The sequence below is a fragment of the Crocuta crocuta genome, unplaced genomic scaffold (assembly GCF_008692635.1).
Source record: "Crocuta crocuta isolate KB4526 unplaced genomic scaffold, BGI_CrCroc_1.0 scaffold96, whole genome shotgun sequence".
Classification (NCBI taxonomy): Eukaryota; Metazoa; Chordata; class Mammalia; order Carnivora; family Hyaenidae; genus Crocuta; species Crocuta crocuta.
This window is the reverse complement of record NW_027531522.1, coordinates 5836440-5857617: the sequence shown is the minus strand read 5'-3', so window position 1 is coordinate 5857617 and position 21178 is coordinate 5836440.

Genomic DNA, 21178 nt, shown 5'->3' with positions numbered 1-21178 from the left:
GAGCTGTCAGCACAGAGCCTGCTGCAGGGCTCTAACTCACAAACGGTGAGATCATGACCTAGCTGAAAGTTGGACACTCACCCAGCTGAGCCACCCAGGCCCCCAACCCTTTCTTTCTCATTTTTAACTGCGGCTCAAAGTTTGCTGGCTCTTACAGTGGGAATTCCTTGTCTATAGTTCCTGATGTTCTCTGAAAAGGTCAAGTATCTAGGCCATGGACAACTTCCATAAGCCCTCACCTCTATCCCTCTTTCTCTTGACTTTGGCTTATGATATCCTCTTCTTTCCAGCCCTCCTAAGCCTGGAAGCCCCCTTTCTGGCCCTCAGGTGCAATGGGGGCTGCAGATGTTGGCAGTCGGAAACTCGCGGAAGAACTTGTGCCCTGACCTAGATGGTGCCTCTCGTGGCCCCTCCTCACAGACTTCTCACCCATCATGACCTTTCCCATAGAATCAAGTGGCATCTTCCAATATAAATTACATATCTTATTTCTGAATGCCCCCCAAATCCTCAGAGTGAGGACTTTTCAAAGTAGAGCCTACAATGCTAGAATTAAACTTCCTTGACTATTGCCACAGAACAGCCACTTCCTGTAACCTAACATAGAACACGGAGCTGTATCTCAGTATTTTCCCCGATCAAATTATTACTTGACTAGTGTTCTTGCTACAAAAGTTAAGAAACAGCCTGAGTGTTACGAAGAATTCATCTTTCCAGAACAAAGGCCCAAGAGATACTGCGTCTATCTATAAAATCTATTACATATTGTGCTTGCTTGTGATTCTCCCAATAACCACCGTTGTTTCTGGAAAGTTCCTAGTGCCAACTCAATGCAGAGTCTTCAGATTGTAAGGAAAATGTGCATGGGCAGAAGAAAATAATAATAACCAGAGTTGGGGTGTTTTTACCTATATTTTTCCCCATCAACATGCTGTATTACCTTAAAGTGACCTGTTACACTCTATCTTGAGATACTAAGCATAAAAACTTTCCTCAGACATGTTCATTCATATCTATGACATTTCATCTGTTTCCAGTACAACGTGTGGGTAAGTAAGATGCAGTGGTTGTCAAGACTAATTGGTTTATTTTGTGCTAAACTGTATAATTTAATAGGCTTCCTTATTAAGGGTGACTTATAAAGCAGACATTTATGCAGTGATGCACAGTTTCTGTGGTTTTTTCCAACACTTAAAGTCATCGGATGTTCTGAGCTTGTACTTTGTAGGGAAGTTTAAGAGGTTGTCAAAAATAGGAGATGAAGGGAAGTTGAGCTTTTATTAGCACCCTGGGATTTTGGACACAGAGCTGGAACACGCCAGGCTACTGGGCCCAAATGAACTGAGAAGTAAGTGACTGTGGAATTTGTCCAAAAACCTTCTGTGACTTGGGCACTTACAGTCTTCAGTCTCAATGTCCTATCCTATAAAACCCAATATCCTCTCCTATAAAACTCAATGTCCTATCCTATAAAACTAGAGACCCTCAGAGGATTGTTTTGAGTGTCCGATGAAATAATGGAAATTGAAGAGCTTTTGTAAACTGTGATGTACTATGTTAGGTAGGGTCATTCTGCTGTGGGGGTGAGTTCTCATCCCAGGAACACACAGCAGGAATGGTTCTCCAGGGTCCTGGTTGACAGCAATGCCAAATAGGCAAGTCATGACGTAGAGGTTCAACTATTTTGCAGTTACCCATGGCATTAAAAAGAAATAGCAGGGTGCACCAGGGGGGCTCAGTCAGTTAAGTGTCCGATGTCAGCCCGGGTCTCCATCTTGCTGTTTGTGGGTTTGAGCCCTGTGTCGGGCTCTGTGTTGACAGCTCAGAGCCTGGAGCCTGCTTCGGATTCAGTGTCTCCCTCTCTCTGCTCCTCCCCAGCTCATGCTTTGTCTCTGTCTCTCTCTCTCAAAAATAAACCCTAAACAAGTTTAAGAAAGAAAGAAAGAAAGAAAGAAAGAAAGAAAGAAAGAAAGAAAGAAAGAAAGAAAGAGAAAGAAAGAAAGAAAGAAAGAAAGAGAAAGAAAGAAAGAAAGAAAGAAAGAAAGAAAGAAAGAAAGAAAGAAAAAGAAAGAAAGAAAAAAAGAAAGAAAGAAGGAAAGAAAGAAAAAGAAAGAAAGAAAGAAAGAAAAAGAAAGAAAGAAAGAAAGAGCAAGCGAGCAGGGTGTCGGGTGCCACCTAGATCACCCCTTCAGGATCCAGGCACTCCCACCCCCAGCCACTGCTGGCCTTGGCTGCTGGCACCTCCAGCTGGGTCCCTCTCCTCGAATTGTCCACACCAGCCAGAGACGCTTCCCAGGGGCAGCCTGCCTCCAAAGACCTGCTGAGGTAAGGGGACAAAGGCCCGGACTGTGCCTCCCGTGTCTCCCAGTTTTGAGTCTCGCAATCTAAGAATGGCTGGGATCGGCAGAGGACCGGCTGCAACGACACCAGCTCTTGCTGTCCCTCTCTGCAGCCCCGCTCCCTCCGTATCCCGATGCGGGCTGTTCCAGGTGCCCTGCCTAAACACTCCTGCTCACAAATCTGCCTTTCAGGCGTTGGTGTCCTTTAAGAGCAGGGTGGGAGGCAACATTCTGCTCCATCCCGCCGCGGCAGCCTGTCCAGTGCTTTCCATCCTGTGATTCTTTAACTCCTCGAGCCCCCGCCATTCACAGTGAATGCAGAGAGAATATGGGAAAGGCACAGCCACTTCAGAATCATTTCAACCTTGGGGCGCCTGGGTGGCTCAGTCCGCTAAGTGGCCGACGTTGGCTCAGGTCATGATCTCACAGTTCGTGGGTTCAAGCCCCGTGTCGGGCTCTGTGCTGACAGCTCCGAAGCTGGAACCTGTTTCCAATTCTGTGTCTCCCTCTCTCTCTGACCCTCCCCTGCTCATGCCCTCTCTCTGTCTCTCTGTCTCTGTCTCTCTCTCTCAGAAATAAATAAGGCATTAAAAAAAGAATCATTTCAGCCTTGAGGTTATTTTGTATCTCACTTTTCTCTTGCACTGCACTGGCCAAGACTATTCATATGAGCCTCTCTGCTGCAAGACTAGAAAATGTAGTCTCTGTCAGGGCAATCATGTCCCAGGACCTAGGGAATTGGAACACACTCTGTGGTCATCACAATGCCACAGTGGTTATCTTCATTGCAGATATTGTCTCAAATCTGAAATTTCATTACGGTGTCATTTGGTATATAGACATTTAAATTTTTATTGCATTAAATTCTGCCAGCATATGTATGTGTATTGTGGGTTTAGGAAGTCCTTCCTACACTGAGGTCACGACTATATTCCCAAATAGTTCTCTTATTTTTTTAAAAAAGTGTTTATTTATTTTGAGAGAGAGAGAGAGAAAGAGAGAGAGCACCTGGATGAGGGTCAGAGATAGAGGGAGAGAGAGTCTCAAACAGGCTCCACGATCAGCAAGTAGCCTGATGAGGGGTTCAATCTCATGACCATGAGATCATGACCTGAGACAAAATCAAGAGTTGGATGCTTAACTGACTGAGCCACCCAGGAGCCCCTTCTACATCGTTTTCTAATATTGTTTTTCTAATTTCTTAAACATTTGCTTTCCCAATTTAGGTCTTTTATATACTTGGACTTAATTTTATATACTCCTAAGAGGCATGGTATGTTTATTTTCATCTAGTAAGGATTACCTGTTTTCCCAAATGATTTTTATCAATAACCCATTATATTCTTGCTGAATTAAAAACAATTTTAACGTTTATTTATTTTCAAGAGACAGAGAGAGAGAACAAGCAGGGGAGGGGCAGAGAAAGAGAGACACACAGAATCTGAAGCAGCTCCAGGCTCTGAGCTGTCAGCACAGAGCCCAATGCAGGGCTCGAACCCATGAACCGTGAGATCATGACCTGAGCTGGAGTCGGACGGTGAACCCATTGAGCCACCCAGGAGCCTGTATTCTTGCTGAGTTGTAACACCAACTCTGTCATATATTAATTTTCCATACATTAGAGTCTATTTTTCACTCAATTCTTTATCTTTTGTTTATTGTCAGTACCACTGCCTTTTAAACATTTTGGATCACATTAAACCTTAATTTCCTGTAGAGCAATCCTCCCATATTCTTCTTCAAAATGTCTTGAGTTTTCTCCAATTACTTTCTTCTTCATATTAATTTACTCTTTTGTATTAATTTTAGAATAAGTTGTTCACATCCCAGGAGGAGGGTAGAATTTGGCTATTGATTGAAATGACATCTTTTTTGTATTAGAAGCAACAGACAACTATGTAACATTTAATATTTTTATCTATTCACTTATCGTATTTCTTTTTTATATTTATTATGATGTCCCTAAGTTTTTTTTATTGCATTTGTGAAGTGATTATTTTATCTATTATATTTTTGGAGTAAAAGTGGTGCTTGTGATATTTCCATATTGACCTTGTGTTGAATTTCATTTTAGGTAAAATAAAATTCGTCTCTACATTCCTCTTTCCTCTCTCTCTCTCTCTCCTCCTCTCTGTTTTTCTTTCTTCTTGTCTTTTTCTTTCCTTCTTTTTTTTTTAAATATCTTATTTACTTTTGAGAGAGAGATAGAGACAGAATGAGCAGGGAGGGCCAGAGAGAGAGGGAGACACAGAATCCGAAGCAGGCTCCAGGCTCTGAGCTAGCTGTCAGCACAGAGCCCGATGTGGGGCTCAAACCCACGAACCGTGAGATCATGACCTGAGCTGAAGTCGGATGCTTAACCGACTGAGCCGCCCAGGCGCCCCTCTCTTTCTTTCTTATACAAGCTAAGACTAAGGAGTAAAATGTGAACCAAAATGTGACAGCATCTTCTTCTCATTCTGCTTTGCTTTTCCAGGGGCACCTGGGTGGCTCAATTTGTTAAGTGTCTGACTCTTGATTTCGGCTCAGGTCAAGTTGTGGGATCGAGCCGCATGTCAGGCTTTGCACTGACCGTGGAGCCTACTGGGATTCCCTCTCCCCCTCTGGCATGCTCTCTCTCTGTCTAAAAACTAAACACGTAAGTAAATAGATAAATAAACAACTTCTAGTAGTTCACTATTAAATGTGATGTGTACTAAAAATTTTTGGTAGATATCCTTTATCAGATAAAGGAAACTTCCTTTCTTTTCTTAGTTGGCTAAAAGGGTTCTTTATTTTGCTCTGTTGTATTTTTAGTTATGTATTATTATTGAGTTTTTCAAGTGCTTAATTTTGTCTGTGTAGATAATCACACTAACTTTGCCCTTTAAAGTGTTAATGCAGTATATTACCTTAACAGAATCTTAGTGAAAAAAATTGAGAGGCATGGAGAAATAGAGAATTGCTCAGTCATGTCTCTCTTTTATTTTAATGTTTATTTATTTTTGAGAGAGAGAGACACAGAGTGTGAGCACGGGAGGGGCAGAGAGAGAAGGAGACACAGAATCCGAAGCAGCCTCCAGGCTCTGAGCTATCAGCACAGACCTCAGCGGCTACCATGCTACTTATTCTTGGGGCGCCTGAGTAGCTCAGTAGGTTAAGAGTATGACTTCGGCTCAGGTCATGATCTTGCGGTTTGTGAATTTGAGCCCTGAGTCAGGCTCTGTGCTGACAGCTCAAAGCCTGGAGCCTGCTTTGTATTCTGCGCCTCTGTCTCTCTCTGCCCCTCTCCTGCTCACCTCTGACCCTCTCTCTCTGAAAAATAAATAAACATTAAAAAAATTAATAGTCAAAATCTTTGAAAAAAATAAATAAACATTAATGAAGACAAATGATCAATCTTACACTGTTTGCTTTAAAGGATTTATTTGGCCTTAAGAAATATTCCTCTATCTGGAGGTCATAATATTCTATATACATACATATAAAATAGTTGAACTAGTTTTATTGCATTAATGTGAGATGTATGGTTACTTGGGTATTCAAAGTATATTGATTTATCTTAACATGTTAACCATAAGAGGAGAAAAATAATGAGATTATCTCAAAAATGAAAAAAAATATAAAATTTATCACTCACTCAATACAAAACCTGAAGGCTTATAAAGAATAGTTTAAAAAACATATCTGAAACATCATTCTCAGTAATGAAATATTTTCAACCATTTCTTTAATATCAGAAACAAGAACATTTACATCAACTTTTCTATTCAGACTTGTTCTAGAAGACCCAGCCAGTGAAAAAAGGCAAGAGAAAGAAATCAAGAGTAAGATCCCTGGGAAGGAAGTAACAAGTGCTTACTATTTACAGCCAGACTAGCTATCAATAATAGAACTTACAAAATGTCAGAAAACTTGCCACTGGGAAGATTTACACACCCAGGCTGATGCCCCCACCCGCTGCCTCACCATTTTATCTCTATAATCACTCAGATTTACCCTCATACCTCCCCCGCCAACTCTACACCCTCAGCCTACCTCTGTATCAGTTCTAGTTTACAATTCTGCCTCCTAATTACATTTCTGTCGTCTAGAGATTTCTTTATTTGGCTCAGGTTTTAAGTTTTATTGATACTGTATTTTTCTAGCATTTCAATATGCTTATTGGAGGTAGTGGTCTACATTGACTCAGTTCTCTATCTGTCAGAAACCTAGTGGATTTTTTTTTTGGCCTCTTTAACTTCACAAACACACATGTGCGCACGTGCACGGGCCCGCGCGTGCATGCACACACACACAAGCAGAGTAGAGCACTGAACTTCCCTTTTCCCTGAGGACTGGTGCTACACATTCTTTCTTTTGTGCATCAGTTGTAGGGTGTTGAAGCGTTCATAATTCCGGTGCACATCATACAAACAAAAATAGAGACTAAGTCACCATTCTTTCAGATTCCATCATGAACTCCACAATTAATGTAAATGGATAAGTGATGTGGACTCCAGGTTTACAAAGAGAGGACTCAAGTCCCGAAGCATGAGCATGAAAGGTTTCCCCTCCTCACAGATGCATGCACACAGAACGCAGGGTCCCTGAGGAAGAAAAATGGAGCCCGCCCCACCTGAGCTAACTGAGATCTGGGAAACGCTCCAGAATTCTGAATTCAGTGATGGAAATAGCATTCCATGGTGCATTGGGGATCTGAAGGAGGAGCTTGGGGTCCGGCTTTCATCCTTAGACTACTAGTGGTTATAGTCTCCGGAGACTTCCAAGAAGACATAAGCATTTTGAGAACGAGAGGCTCGAAAGCATCACAATTACTGTTTATCATTAAAGTGACTTAGGTGCACATTGCAGTTTTGCTGCGTGCTTGCTATGCTGCCAATGCCCTTTGAGAGCCAGTTACCTAGTGTGTATAATAATATATTTACTATTAAGATAATAAAATAATGTTTTATTTTAATCTGGTAATGGTATTTACTTCATAGGCTTCCTGGAAAGTTTAAATAAAGTGGCTAAGGCCCTTGGCATAGATTCCAACATTTCATAGTCTCCATCATTACCTCCATTTATGATACATTTTATTGTAATTATTGTTGGCACATTTCTCTTTCCCCACTGCACGGGGAGCTCCTGAAAGGCAGAACCTTTGTCTTGGTCTTATTGTCTCTTTAGTATCAAGTATCAAGTTTAAAGACCACACATACTAGGCACTCGGAAATTTTTGCATTAATAACTGAGGTAGTACTTGAGAAGTATTAATCTAGTGGCTTCACACATGATAGGTCAGAACAGAAAGACTGGAGCCAGGCACATGGGTTAAGAAATCATTACAACACGAGGAAATTTGATAGGAACAGGGGATTAGAACTGACAGGTTAGGATAAGTAAGGGTCAAAGCCTTCTAACCTTGGTCTCGGAGGAAGCCAGTTTCTGTAGAAAGGGATCTTAGGTTTAATTAAGTTTAATTGTTGATATCTTGTTCCCTTTTTAAACTTGCAGCCTGTGTTCAATCCTCATCGGCTGAGATAAACTGATGTGTGCCTGATCTTTGAAACCTGAGGGGTCCTGAATAATACAGGTGCTCTGGAGTGTGCGTGTGTGTGTGCATGTGTGTGTGCATGTGTGTGCGCGCACGTGTGTGGGTGCACGTATGCATAAGAGAGAAAGCCGGAACCTGACGCAAGTCGTTAACATGCAGTTGATTTGTATAGAAACTACTCAGACACATTTGCTTCTTCTGAAGATAATATGTTTTCAACTCTTTTCTTTTGGGTATATTCACTTCAAGCATACTTAAAATTACTCGTTAAGAATTTACTCTGCTCTCACCAACATAGCAGTGTGAGGAGAAACAGTCATTTAATTCATCAACTGAAGAGCCCTCTTCCTTCCTTCCTTCCTTCCTTCCTTCCTTCCTTCCTTCCTTCCTTCCTTCCTCCCTTCCTTCTCTTTTGCTGGCCATATTCCATTCATTTCCATGACTGTTTAAAAGCTGCAAATTGAACTGATGTCTCCACTCTGGAGTATTTTGCTTTTCTGGGTTGTCTCTTCTAAATGTTTTTTTTTTCATTGACTCAAGTCTGTAGTAAAACCACAATGACCCCAGAAATCTGCAGTGATGGTGGCGCTGCAGAGTGACATTCACGCTAGACAAGCCATGGGGGAGCCTGGAATTTCAAGGACCGGGGAAGAAATGGGGCTTTATGCATGAATATCACTTGCTTGTCATTTATGTTGCCTTTGGATTTTGCTCCCAAATCTCCTCAGGGACGACAGGCTTGTTGTCTAGGGTGCAGTCATCACCCAGGAGATAAACAGGAAAGGCTCCATGAGGCGAATACCAGGTAAGCTAGGAAGCATGTAATGCAGCCCCACCTGGGTGCTCCTGAGTGCTGTGCTCAGCCTGGAGGAAGATAAAGGTTAAATTAACTATAACTTCCTGTGAAGTGTAATGATTACTGTTTGGAGTCAGCCTCACACCTTATTACTACTGTCAGTCTTTATCCTTGAAAATATTTTCCATTGCTACTACCTACCATTCAAAAGTAAGCACACTTTCCGTTTTCCACTCACGCTCACTACTTGTATTCAAGTCCCAAGATGGAAATTACTGACATTTAAAGGAACCATCCAGGGACATCTGGGGGGGTAGTGGGGCTCAGTCGGTTAAACATTCTACTATTGATTTTGGCTCAGGTCATGATCTTGCTGTTCGTGGGTCTGAGTCCCACATCGGGCTCTGTGCTGGCAGCACATGGAGCCTGCTTGGGGTTTTCTGTCTCCCTCTCTCTCTACCCCTCCCCCAGTTGAGTGTTTTCTCTGTCCCCCCCCCAAAATAAATAAACTTTAAAGAAATCCTCTCATTTCCAAAGTAATTCCTTGATGTTGCCAGGTATAAAAATTTGTATAGTTTCCCACTCTGTTTCTGCCACACTGTATTTAACCAAGTTATTCTGCACATGATGTGTTCTCTTCTGCCTGGCCCTGTGGATCATAAAAGATGCCATCCTCAAGGACCTTACAGAAGTTGACTCCGGCGAAACTGAGGACAAGTAAGTGCTAACCGTGTGGAGGTAACTATAAGGTCAAAATGTGCCAGGAGAAAGAAAATTCTCTGTTGACCTGAAAGGGCCCCAGAGGCCCCATCAACAGGCAGCAGTTTAAGGCTGGTCAGCACGGAACAGCCTGGGAGAAAGAAAGGAAGGTCAAAGCAGAGAAATGAAAATGAGGATTAATTTATTAATTTGGTTTTAAAGAGTAGTGGAAAAAAAAAAGTAATCGGGCTCTTGTGTAGGCTGTCTATGAGGACATTGAGGAAGGAGGGGGGTCTCCTACCATTTAAGGAGACAAGAATTCAATTTTGAAACTGTTAATCTAAGAATGGCACTGTTAATCCAATTATGAAGCTAGTAACCTTAAAATGTCACCCATGATGATGCCACTAAAAATAAAAACGGGGCTCAAGGCAGGGACCTCCATTAAAATTTTAAAGCCATCACAGTAAGCAAACTGCAAGAAACATGGAAGAGAGCCTGGAGGCTTACAGCAGCAGCCGTTTGTTTGTTTGTTTGTTGTTGCCCAGGGCGACTAGGTGCTGAACCGAGGAGACCACAAACGGTTAAGTAATGCCTTTAAAACACTTTGTTATCATTTAGCCACGGTTCTGTCATTAGATTAGAAGTTCCTTAAGATCAGAGGCCATATCTTATAAATACATCCTGGTCAGACACACAAAGTGGCAAAAAGTGATTTATTGTTGATGATGGCAACCGAATATGATAAATGGCAGACTGCTGAACCTGCCGTCCCCGCCCTCGCCGTCGGCTGTCATTCCTCAGGCTGTGAGTAGCCAGCAGCCTCCTCCCCGCCTAGCTTTAGCTTTATTCCCATTTCATATTAGGAGCAGAAAGAAGGGCCAATATTTGTTGACTGGCTGGTTGATTTCACATACAACTTCCCATAATGTATTCTGTTTTCTGTCTAATCTCCTAGGATGCTCTCTTAAAACGAGGAAAACTCTCTTGTCTTCCCATCTCCACTGTCTTAAAATGGCTCCTGACAACTGTGGACCAAATGAATTCCCCCAGTGGTTCCTGGGTCTAACTTCATTCATTAATTTCTTCATTCATTTCTATGTTGAAAGACGACCGGAAGCCAGATACTGTTGGGGTACAACACCGAATAAAGTCCAAATCCTTATTCTCATGGAGCTTTCCTTCTAGACAATAAATTGCTGAACAACAAATACATATTATGCCAGGTAATTGTATTACTGAGTGAAATAAAACAGGGATAGGGAGTATGAGAGCTCAGAGTGGGAAGCTAGCTATTTTTTCCTGCATGAGGAGTAGCAGTTTCATTGATAAGGTGATATTTAAGCAGAAGCCTGACTAACCTGAGGGTGAGGAGACATGTTAATAATCTGGAAAAGAAACATTCCAGGGAGACAGAGAAATAAGTGCAAAAGTCCTGAGGCAGAAATATAATCAGCTTGTTTGAGAAACAACAGAGACCAGTATGATCAGAGTGGTCAGAGTAAAGGAGAGAGCGTAATCAAGTGAAACTGGATAGGAAGCTAAGGGCTGCCATGAAAAAACATTAGATTATGATGAGAAGGATAACAGTAGACAAACCAACTGGAAAACTAGTGCATTAAACCAGGCAGGAAAAGTTCGGTGGCTTATAGCATGGTCACAGTACAGGAAGTAAGAAATGGCGAGATTCCAGATTGAGTTTGAAGATCAATCCAATAGAATTAGCTCATAGATTGGAGGTGAGACAAGGGAGGGGAAAAAAGGCCATCATGAATTTTTCCAATATTTTGACTTGAGAAGCTGGAATTAGTGAAGCTGTCATTTACTGAGATGGGGAAGATCACAAAAACCACGTTTATAGCAGGGGGAGTTCAGGAATTTGACTTTGGACTTGTTAGGCTTTTTGATGCCTCTTAGACATCCAGGTAGATGCATCAGGTAAGCAGTGGGATAAATCAGGCTGGACTTCAGAAAAGAGCTTTGAGCTGGAGATAAAAATTGGGGAATTATCAGCATGCATATCACATAGAGATGGGAGACAGGATGAGCTCACTGGGGGAGGGAATACAAATAGAGAAAAAGAAGAGGAGCAGAGCCGAGTCTTGGGAAACTCTGATGTTTAAAGGATGAGAAGCCAGACAAGGAAGCTAATGCTGGCTCAAGGCCAGCAAAGTAGAGCATAGTCAGGAGAGAAGGGCCATGAGGATGCCAAGTGAAACAGGTGTTTTCAAAAACAGAGGGAGTGAAAAATAAATATGATGAAGACCAGGGACCAGCCTTTGGATTTGGCAACCAGAAGGTCATTAGACACCTTGACAAGAACAGTTTTGCTGAAACTAGGAAATGTGAGCCTGACTGGAGGGGATTCAAGAGAGGTTGAGGAAAGAGACGGTGGACACAGTGTGTATAGATAGCTCTCAGTGTTTTGCTGAAAAGTGGAACAGAGGAATGGGGAGATTGGAAAAGGAACATGTAGGCTCAGGCAGGGTTGTTTTTATTTCCCCAAAGATTATCCTGATCCACTTATATCTAGCAGCATGGTCTGTAATATGATAACATCCAGATGTGTTTTGATAAGAAGCAATTTCTTTTACTTCATCAAATTCAATTTTTGGTCCCCCAGATTCAACTAGTGCTCATATTTCTTAGAGGACATTGTGATGTTAGGTGACTATCACTGAGATATTTCAGATTCTCGTGAGCTATTCCAAGTAGCCAAGATACTTGTCATAAAGGGACATCTTCCATCTTTTTGGAAAATCTACTATATAGGCCTCCATTTTTAGAATCATACAACACTTTAATGAAGTTCCAAACATCCCCTTAAAGCAATTAATGATATTTTACTTTGATCCAACACTAGACACTTCAGGGTCACGCACATGAAGTTGGGCAGGTTCTGGAAGGATTGGACTATAATCACTTAGTCATCCAGTGGGTGTAACACAGGAGACAGGCCAAGCATCAGAGAGTCAGTCAAGCAATGGAAAGGAAGAAGTACGGAGGCTAATAATGAATCAGGAAAACCAATAATGTGTTGGAAGCAAGGGGCCACATGAACTGAGCCCAGCATGGGACACAAGAGCTCTGGGTGCTGGAAGGTACTTGGGGCTCAAGTAAGAGTCAAGTTTGCCGACCTAAAGGGCAGCTTGTCTTATAGGCAGATTGGTCTCCTCCTGGGCTGGGGTCTTTCTCTCTTTTTTTTTTTTTCTTGTAAAGTAGGCTCCATGCCCAGCATGGAGCCCAATGTGAACAATGTGAACCCAACGCAGAACTCACAGCCCTGAGATCAAAACCTGAGCTGAGATCAAAAGACAGACACTTACTCCACTGAGCCAGCCGGGTGCCCCTGGGTTGGGGTCTTTCTGCTTAAGCTCCTGGATATGAGGTTCTTAGTATACTCCAGTCAATATATTATGCATTCAACCTACATCAAGTCATTTAATGTCTACCACATTTCTGCAAGTTCAATATTGTTTACTTCATTTCATAGGTGAGGAAACTAAAGTTCAGAGATGTGCCCAATGTTACACAGCTGTTACATGGTTGAATCTGACTCCTACTATAAAACACAGCCTTTGCATTTTCTGGTTTATTGTCCTCAGCTGTGCAGACCAAGGAGGGAGTGCCGGTTAGTGGCTCAAAGGAAATAGCCAATGTCTTGAGTAACAGGTTGATTGTGGCACCAATTATTGTGATGTTGTTTTGATAATCTATGGCTCCATAGCACAACACACCCACATTTAGTGGCTTAAGACAATGATAGTCACTTACTTTGCCCACTAGGTTTGCAATTTGAGCTTGAAGGCTCATTTCTACCCCACTTGCAATGGCTGGGTAGGTCAATCTACCTCTAAGATGGCAACCTTACATGGCTGGCAAGTTGGTTCTGGCAATCGGGCAAAGCAAGCTAGGTTTGTTGGCCAGGAACTTCAATCTCTTTTCATGTGGGTCTTTCCATGTGACCTGGGATCCCTTACAAAATGGCAGCGAGGCTGCAAAACTTAGTACACTAAGGAATAAGAAATGGAAGCTTCAGTATCCTGAAATCTGGACCTGGAACCTGGCTCAGGATTATTCGTGCCATATTTCAATTATCAAGCCAACTCAGATGCAGCGGAAAGATGGTCAAAGAATCTGACCATCAGAGTCTATACCCTGGCTACACATGATTTACATTCCTCCCATGTGGAAAAAAAAAAACACTCATCCCTTCCCAAGGCCCACAAAAATCCAGTGCCTTGATTGCACTGACTCAAATTCCAGGATCTCGTTATCATTGTTTCTGGTGTGGATGAGACTAGTTGGCTGTGGTTCTTCTTAGTCTGAAGCCTTGTGCCCCCCCACCAGACCTACACACAATGGTGGCAGAGACATAATATAACTGCAATAGTCCCATTAAAAAGAAGCAGAACACCGTCCCATAGCAGTACCTGGGACTTTAGAACTTGACAATTCATTCCAGCACACATCGCCAAGTTCTTGATTAGGTTAACTCTCACTCCCTGGGAATTAGCTTGTAAAGCGATTGGCTCTGCTCTCTGAGCAATTAGTTTTATCTTCTGCATCTTCCTTCCTCTTCCTGCCTTAAGAAATAACCCATATTGCAGCTGAGTACTTTCCTAGCCTGCTTCCTTCCTATGAAAGGTTGAGGCTCCAAATACTTCTTTTTATTTTGTACTCTTTGTCCCTTTCAAAAGTAATTGATACAATTTTTTTTAAAAATTGTAGGTTTCTTATTTATCAGTTTATAATCAGTTCCATTACACAAAGTCATACCCACATTTCTTTCCAACACAGACTCTTCAGTGCCTTGGTAGCTGGTGAGGCAGGTATGGAATCTTTCCCTTAACACTTAAAAGCCCCTGTTGTTTAAACCAAAATACTTACAATTCTTAAGCACAAACCTTTTGAATCTAAGAAGTCCTACTAGACATATTCTTAAATCTTTCTAAAGTCTTACCAAAGGATCTTAAAGACACAAACTTGAGACTTTGCCCTGAGACTGTGGGTTTTTTTCCCCTGGTAGAGCCCTAGATTTGGTCTTCGCCAAAATCCATTTCTTACCTTGAGAAATTTTTCCTGGATGAAAATGAGGATGGGAAATGGCTTATTTCTGAACCCACAAAGTCCTGGCTACACTCTCACAGTCTCTCTACACTCAGGTTGAAATGTGACAGAGTTTGTTTCAAAGCTCATTTCTCTTTTCATATTTCATCATCTGCAGATCAAAGGAATAATTGACCCCTTTGACATTCTATCTGACAATCTCCTTATCCAGATCTGCAAGCTCATGAGATACATTTTCTGTTTTCCATGTTCCACAGGTGGCAGTTTCGCTATACTTTTTACCACCACATATACAGGTAATTTCATCTCCAGCATTTTTCTCACCATTTTTCATGTTCTCATCAGTTACCTCCTGAGGCACTTCCAGCCTCTTACCTGCTTCCTGGTCTGAAGTTGATGCTACATGTTTTGCTACATGGTGATGGCTGCCTCATACTTCCAGGGAACACATGGTGTTCCAGATACATTGCAAGAACTCCAGGAGATTGGCCAGGGAGCTGCCAGCCTCTTAAAGGCTGAACCTAGAAACTTCACTGCTCAACCTCCCCTAGATTGAAAGGAAGGACACTGGATGCCATTCTTTTTTTTTTTTTTAAATGTTTATTTATTTCTAGGAGACAGAGAGAGAGACAGCATGAGCAGGGGAGGGTCAGAGAGAGAGGGAGTCACAGACTGAAACAGGCTCCAGGCTCTGAGCTGGCAGTCAGCACAGAGCCCGACGCGGGGCTCGAACCCACGAACCGTGAGATCATGACCTAAGCGAAAGTCGGACGCTTAACCAACTAAGCCACCCAGGCACCCCTGGATGCCATTCTTGATGGATCATGTCAAATAAATTGGAGGCATCATTACTCTACCACAGATGGGAAAGCATGATGGAGGAGCAAGTTTGAAGGCAGAAGTTCAATTCTGCATACCAAAACTGAGAGACACAAGTTTAATATTTCAAACCGGCATTTGGATCTGACTCTGGACCCCAAAAGAGAGCTCTGAGCTTGGGAGAAAAAAATCTAGGAGCTACGAAAATGAATTCTATGATCCTGAAAGAGAGTAGAAGAATAGAGGAGAAAAAAATCTCAATACTAATGCTTGAAAAATTCCAATTCAGGTAGAAGAGTTGATAATGTAGGCAGAGGAAGAGTGTTCAGGAAGACAGGAAGAAAGTCAGGCCAGTGTGGTGTTATGAAAGTCAAAGAAGAGAGCAAGTGAGAAAGGGCAGTCAAGTGACATGTGGGCTCTTCTCCATCAGGCTTCCTGCCAACCCATCTAGAACAAATAAAAAACAGCATACTTTCCTCCTGGGTTAAAATTGCCAGCAGGGTTTTGGCCAGACTGTGAAATTTGTTTTTGTGAAAGAAAGGAAATATTTAAATAATGTGCATTTCTAGAGGGAAAAAAAAAAAAAAAAAACAATAAACCTGACAGCCATGACACTCACGGGCCAAACAGAGCAGATTCCTAACAGGAATGATATGCAAGAAAGAGGAAGAAGAGCCTAAAATGAACAGCATACCTGCAGACTGACATTTTGCCATTTCATCTCCTCGTCTTTAAGGAGAAGGACAATCTTCAGGGAAACTTCATAACTGAGACGGAGGAGATATTTTCACCAAGTATAAATCAAGCAAGAATGCTGCTGACGAGTAGAAATTTCCTCTTCAAACCAGGTTCACGAAAGTCAGTTTCGTAAATGATGCCACCTGGGTGGTATTCCTGGACGAGTACAAGCTGACTTGCATTTACTGGAAGCGAACACTGAGATTTGGTTAAAATATTCTTCCACACTAGTATGCCTTCTTGGCCCTCAGTCAGTTCCTGCCCACGCAGGGTGTCAGGATTCATTTCACCTGTTTTTCTAGCCTTCCCTCTCCCCCTCAGTGGACAAAAAGCATTGGATAGAAGATGAGAACATCTAGAGTTTGTTTCTTGAGAGGCCCTCTGTGGATAACTGCCCTGCCATGGAAGGAAATTAGAATACACGACACGCAAAGCTTTGTCAGCATCCTTGGATGGCGGGTTTCATCTCCTGGAGGGAGAAAACTACAAAACAGCCTCTACATAGGTATTTTCAAACTCCTGAAGCTCTGGAGGGAAGGCCACCCAAATCCACCATGTTTAATGTGCAAACCAGCCCCAAACTTCCCCGGCTTACTTGCTAGACCAGGGGTCACCTCCTGTAGATCGCTTGTCTCAGAAATATTCCAAAGAGGATCATAAAGTCTTGCCAGTAATTAAGTATACAAGTGAGGAGAAATAGGCTAAAAGGAAAATATTCCAGAAGAGATGATATGGAAAAGATCCCAGGAAGGAACTGGGAAACTGTACACGTTTTTCCCGGAGATTGATCTGGGTTTTGGAAAAGTCTTCTAACTGCCCAGTTTATGCAAATCCAAGTTCTGAATGTTTTTAAGGTCTGCCCCATCCATCGTAAGAAAGAATGGAAAGAACTAATTATCTTAGACCTGTGCAGCTGCATGCAACCTTCAGATTAAAAGCAGAGTTCAAAGACACAAGCAGATGTGTAAAGCAGAAGCAATGCCAGATATGTACTTTGGAGCATTAGGAAATATTTGGTTTGATGAAAGAGTCTTATTCAATAATAATTTTCCATCTCTCAACCATGGCGATGGGATTAATATATATTAGTCTGTCAACTAGGTTGCTGTTTTTCATTGTATTTGTTATTGTTCCATTTGGGCCTTCTTAGACAGGAAATTGCAGCTTTTTCGGGGCTTGTGTAGATTTTGTAAATCCCAAATGGAAGACTCTCAGAAAAACAAATCCAAACAAGGGGCCTCTGCTATTGTCAAGTTCAATGTATTCTACTCCTTTTAGCAGGACCGAGAATAACACTACACAGTTCCATCTGCTGAAACCTGCCTGTTAATTTTTTAGCTAAATAGTTGAGGTTTGGACACAAATTTTTAAGACAGCAAGTGTTTGTCAGCACCACATTTAAGCAATCTTTCTAGATGCCCTGGAAGGCCAGCCCAGATATTTTGGGCTTGGAAAAACCCAAAGGCAAAGATGCTAAATACCCAGGGTGACTCTGAAAAAGCTTTGTGACATTGGCAGATCCTCTTTACCGAAATCCAGCCTTCCATCAGAAGAGTATAAAAATGTTTCACCTGTTAAAGGTCTAGGTAAAACTGTCCCCACAAAAATGATCGGAAGAAAATGCATCAAGACATAAACAGTTGTCATTTGTAGGTAGAATTCTGCATGATTTTTATTTCTTCTTCAATTTCTCTCTTTTCCCCTAAATTTTCTGCAATGGGAATTAAACAGTGAGAGGCATTGAATTGAGATAAAGCTAAATATTGTAAAATGTTATAATTGAATGTTACCTCACATCTAACAGAATGCCAGCTTCTTTCTAAAGTGAACCCATTAGCTTAGGAAGTGGCTAAAACTTACAAGTGAATTTCTAAATCCTCTGATCCTCCTTGAAATGTTTATTTATTGATAGAGAACAAGAAAACCTACCCCTCCCGATCTCCAATATTTGCGGAGTATGAGCTTTCTCTGTTTTCATGCTACAATCAATAATATCATTTCTTTTCTTTATCGTACAAGCTGAAAACATGATCCAGAGCTAGTGATTTGTTTTGCTTGATATGAATCAACCCTAGCTATGTTCTGTCACATTCCAGCTGCCACACGTAGAGACATTGAACTGTGGGGTACTGAATTAGGTAGAGTTAGATCCGGTACAGTCGTCAGGGGAAAGCCAAGGCTGATGCCCCAGGGCTCAGCCTAGCTCAGATGTTACCATGTAGGTGGACCATTGGAGATTTGAACTGGTGGAGGAAACATGCCCGAAGTTTCCTCCAGTCTGGGAAGCAGACACCAAGGAAAAGGGGATGGCTCTTCAGCAACACTGCTACCGAAGGCCCAGGACATCAGCAGATTTCTGGCCTTTGTTCCTGGTGCAGAGGGTGGTGTGGCAGCAGAGAGGCAGCAGAGATCCAATGCCTATACCCACTGACACTGCATCAACAGGTGCTTTAAAAAAAAAAAAAAAAGAAAGAAAACAATGCATGATAATTAAGCCACCTGCCATACTCCTGAGCCCTTACTCTATGCCAATCCATGTGTTAAACGTTTCACATTCCCTCTCTCACAGAGTACTCAGAACTCTAAAATGCTACTACCCAACTTTTTCAGAGGTACCTGAGGCTCAGGGTGGAAAAGTCACTTGTTCAAGATCACACGTCTAGGAAATGGCAGAGTTGAAGTCCGAAGCCGGGTGTATGTGATTGCATAGCCAGTGTCCTGCACTGTGGTGATATGTTGCCTCCCAGCATCTATATCACGTAGGAACGTAGGTCTGGCTCTTCCTGCATCAGGGCATCCTCACCCAGCTTCTCTCAGCAGCCGCATGAGGTAGATGGAGGAGCGAGCACTTCTAGCCCATCCACAAGCAGAGAGAAGGAATGCCACACCCAAGACCTAAAGAACAGTGGAGATGAGGCATGAACCTAGGATTTCTGCCTTTCTCTTTCCCCTTTTGGTCCATCACACATTGTCTGCAATTTCTCCTTTCACCAGTGAAATGTCTTTGTGTGGTAGTGAAAACTATGTATTTTCTACCAATGCAACAGGAAGAATAATGAGCCATGCAGAACATAGTCAGGATATTAATAGTCCTGTCAGGACATGGGATTAACCTCTCCCTCTAAAGGGACAAAATACACAAACTCAGATCACCATAAAAGTTAGATCTGCATCTTAGTCTAATTATAGATTNTTTCTCCTTTCACCAGTGAAATGTCTTTGTGTGGTAGTGAAAACTATGTATTTTCTACCAATGCAACAGGAAGAATAATGAGCCATGCAGAACATAGTCAGGATATTAATAGTCCTGTCAGGACATGGGATTAACCTCTCCCTCTAAAGGGACAAAATACACAAACTCAGATCACCATAAAAGATCACCATCATTAGTTACCTCATCTACGGATTTTCGGTGGAAATCCTCATCCTATAGTTTATGAGCAACAAAGCCCTTTTAGACCTCTGTGATGAATTCCTTCTTAGCTTTAAGTACAGCCATCAGGATGATAGAAGCACTCTTCAATGCCACCTATTTTTTCTACATGCTTGAACCCGAGTACTTTTGGATTGAATACTTTCTCCTTCAGATCTGCTTTAAAGGAAGAAATGGAGTAGGATGGGCTAAAGTTCTATGTCGATCAGCTATCGCCACAATAATGCTGGAAACCAATCACTCCAAAACAAAGTGGCTTAAGGCCACATGCTTTTATTCCCACGCTCATAAATCTGCAGGTTGGCTGTGGTTCTGTTGATCGAGGATGCACTCAGCTTAACAGCTCTGCCTCAGGCGGTAGCTTGGCTAGTCGTGGTACTGGGTCAGTCTTGAAGGGTTAGGTTCCGGTCTACACTGTGTAGGTTTACTCTAGAGCCAATCCCCAAGATCAGAAGGCCCTCTAGAAAGCAGTCAAGCCATGTTTGTCAGGCTAGGTCCTCAAGGATTCCCCAAAGGCTTGGGTTCCTTCAGCAAGGTTTTGAGGGCTCATAAGCCAATTAAGATAAAATTAGCTAACAGTCCCTAAAGCACACTAACCTTCTGTTAGGTAGGACTGGGGAGCTCAAGGGGGAATGAAACATCCCAGAGCCAGGAGATTGCTCCTCTCACCATCCTCAAGCTAAAACAGGCTTTCAGACTATGGAATGGAAAGGCTACGTGGCTACAGAACACAGGCTTGGGGGGTAAGGCATCATACATATATGTATAGAGTTATACCAAAGCCAGAGCTGAACTCACACCTATGACAAATACCAAAAACAGAGAGCAAAGGACTACACTCTCCTTTTTTTGCCCTAAAATTTTAATTTACAGAGGGGAAGTCATGAGCATCTGAGCCACATACAGCAGATAGAATACTTTAATGAATAAAATATTGTCAGCTTGGAACCCTATTTCCAAACTGATTGGAATGACAGAGACAAAAAATGAATCTTGGAGATTTTGTTCCACATTGAAATATTCTGGTGTGATTATGTTTTGTTTTGCATAATGAGAGGATAGCAACTACTCTCATGGACTAAGTTTACATTTGCACGTTTCAAATATCAGCATCCATAATTTATGATCCACTGATTTACACTGCTTCATTTAAGTAGACAGAAAATGCTCTTCATTAAAAATAAATCCCTAACGCATGAAAGTTTTATCTTTTCTTCTTCCACATTGAGTTCTTAATAGTCACTGCCTAAATATTGCTGCAATGTCTGATTTTGAATCCTGATAACTTTTTATGTCTTTTTACCAAACTCTAAATGCACACCCCATGTCTGGGAACATTATGACATGAGCCATATTTCAAAAACTGAAATACAAAATGAAGCTTTTTCAGATGTCTGAAAAGAAAACATGGAAATCCAGATACCCTGGTACATCTCAATATATTAGCATTCAAGCTGACTCCAGCTTCAAAAACGTTGTTTGCTGGTTTGAGCTGACGTCATACCCAGCTCCACCCGGGACTGTTCACTGTCAACCAAACTCAATCCTGTTGTCTGTCTGTTTTGACCCCTTTGGATCCACAGTTGTGATCAGACCACTAGTCCCGTTTTGTTCCTATGAGACAATGTTTCCATCTGTACTTGCCTCGTTTATCCATCACAGACCATAGATATGTAACTCCAGGCTTTGCAATATACCCTGGGTTCCAGAAGATAGAGGTAGACCTGAGCTTACCCATCCACGGAAGGTTCATGTTTGCCAAGAGG